Genomic DNA, 2785 nt, shown 5'->3' with positions numbered 1-2785 from the left:
ATATATAATTTAAATTAAAATTTTAAAAAAAGCTATACGTAGTACGTCGGCGTCTCTTTTGGTAATGTTTCGGTGTCACTCCGGTCCGAACCGATTTCACACCGGTAGCCAACGGACTGGTGCGAACAAGAAAAAAATTTCGGTATTCCGATTCCGGTAACACTGGTTTTGGCGACAAAATCGATAAGGAAGTTCCGGTACCGATTTCGGTTCTGGTCTAACCGATACGACGGTATCGATTCCGATCCGTTGTCAGTCCTATATCTGACTGTAATAGCTCATTTACCAATAAAAAAGTAAAAAAAAAAAAAAGGAAAGAGAAATTTGGGCCAAAGCCCATCTGCCCATTTAAAAAAAAAAAGAGGCGGCGGGGGGGGGGGGGGGGGGGGGAGCTTTTATCTTATTCTCTCACAAATCCTTATATGTATAAATAACACAAATACCAACTTTTTGGAAGTAATTACACTCTCTCCCACTTTTTTAATTACTTTACTCTCTCTTCCTATTAATATATATAACATCGCCGACATATACAAAGCATTCTGTGTATATGTTGGGATTTTTGTAATATGTTGAGATTTTTTGTAATATTGAAAACATAATTTGTGTATTTGTATAATTTTTAGAATAAAAAAAGGAAAAGGAGTTAGGTGTGCTGCTTCTTTCAGCAAGCACAAGCCAAGGAAAAAAGAAAACTATATAAGGACTTAAGGTCCAAGAAAGCAGCAACAGTTGCGTCTGTAGTACACATAAAAAAACAACTCATTTAATTGGAGAAAAATAAATCAAGGAAGAAGAAGAAAAAGTGGATTTGTTCAGAGATATTTATCGGGTTTAAGGTAAATTCCTTCCTATATCTTTATCGTGATTTCTAGTCAAAGAAATTTATTTTGGATATTACAAATATTGCAATTTAATTGCTAAAGACAAGAAATATGGATAGTAAGGTGTTCTTTTGGATACAAAGTTTAATGAATTAAAAGTTATCATGAAACCTTGAGGGTTGGGTTATCTAATTTTATCATGAAGTTGGCCTAAATAAGAAAATTAATATAAGATTGTTTGATGTGATTATAGATTCGATCGAAGGAGGTTATACGAATTGTTTGAGGTGACAAATTTGGTATTACGATAAGTGTACTGTGAGTAGTAATCTTACCATAATTTGTGTTTATAAACTTGCATATTTTATACTTGATTTTGATGAAACAATGAGTTACGAAATGCTTCGAAATTGCATGTGGGAAAAGTCTTTTAGTTGATATGATATTGAAATGGTTATCTGAGATATGATATTATTACTGTAAATATTCTTCACTTACATGAGAAATATGTATTTTGCCATGTGTTTTTATTCAAGTTTACATGAAACATAATTTGATATGAACTTTAAATGATATGGTACTATTCTGAAAAATGCTTTCATATAAATAGCCGATTGTTTACAAATAATTTATAAATGAGAGTAGACCTTGATTTGAATCCTGTATCTAACGACGGGAACGTTAGACCTGGTGCACCTTGATTTACTGATGACTATTACAATCCTCGCTACTGAAAAGGTAGAACTAGCATACTGTTACTGATATGATATTTGACTCCTTTATGAGGGGTCCATTGTTATGGTTTATTCTTGATGAAGAAGAATGCCACACTGATTACATGATTCATTCTTGAAAACCTCCCAAATATGTAATATTTGATATGATACGATGCTTTTTGAGATTATTACTGAACCATGGTTCACATGGCTTACATGAAACAATGATATTGTTTATTGTTACTGTTTACTGGAAGAACATTTATTTCATGATGTTTTCTGACTTGTTCCTATTAAAACAGTTGTGGTTAAGTGTTATTACTCACTGAGCTAGCGTCTCATCCCTCACTATTATTTTTCAGAAAATGCAGGTGACGGCGAGGATTACGTTACCTAGAGCGCTCGAGGTATCATTTTCTTGGTGAGCCCCGCATTTGTTCGTGTGGGCAGGAGTTTATTTATTTGTTATGTTCTATTTCTTGAAAACTCTTAGAGTCGGTCCATAGTCATGTCTTTAGAGCTTTGAGTATTCTTTCGTTATTTTGAACTTGTGGAGTATTGAATTTCCTCTCATGTTTTGGAGGTGGATTTTATGTTGTTATTGGGTGGTGTTGGTGACTTGTTGATGGTATGTGATGGTTTGTGTTAGGGTGATTGATGTGTTGGTTGTGGTGTTGTTGATTTGAGACAGAGAATTTTCTTGATAGGCCCGAAAACAGAGGTAACTCTGCCTGATTTTCTGTAGAATTCTGACGAGGCTTGCTTAGGAGTCCTAAACTCCTTAGCACTGGTCATGATCCTATTTTGGGTCTTGACACTGACTCAACTTGACTATTTCTCTATGACACCTCTACTAACATTAAATGTGACTAACTTGGGGGTTTGGGCCACAGGTAACAAAAGAGTTCTAAAACGAGGTGTAGGTGACACAAGTTTTAATTATTAGGTGGAGGTGACAATTACTTTATTATGGATTAAGAAAGTTGGGAAAGTTTGAAAATAACCCACAAGTTTTTAAATTTACACTTTGATCCAAATGTTAACCTATATAACGAAAAACGGAGAGAAAAAAAGACATCTTTCTCTCTCTTCTCACCCTTTGTTGATTTCTCTCTCTTAGTGATTTTTGTTGTTCATTGTTGCTACTGCTTCATTCATCATATTCTGCTTCATTATCATCATTTTCTACTTTATTATCATCTTCATCTTGTTCTTGTTGACCATTTGTTGTTGTTGTTGTTACCG

Source organism: Capsicum annuum, chromosome 6 (genome assembly GCF_002878395.1).
Source record: "Capsicum annuum cultivar UCD-10X-F1 chromosome 6, UCD10Xv1.1, whole genome shotgun sequence".
In the NCBI taxonomy this organism is placed as follows: Eukaryota; Viridiplantae; Streptophyta; class Magnoliopsida; order Solanales; family Solanaceae; genus Capsicum; species Capsicum annuum.
The sequence above is the reverse complement of the archived record's forward strand: the minus strand, read 5'-3'. Positions refer to the sequence as shown.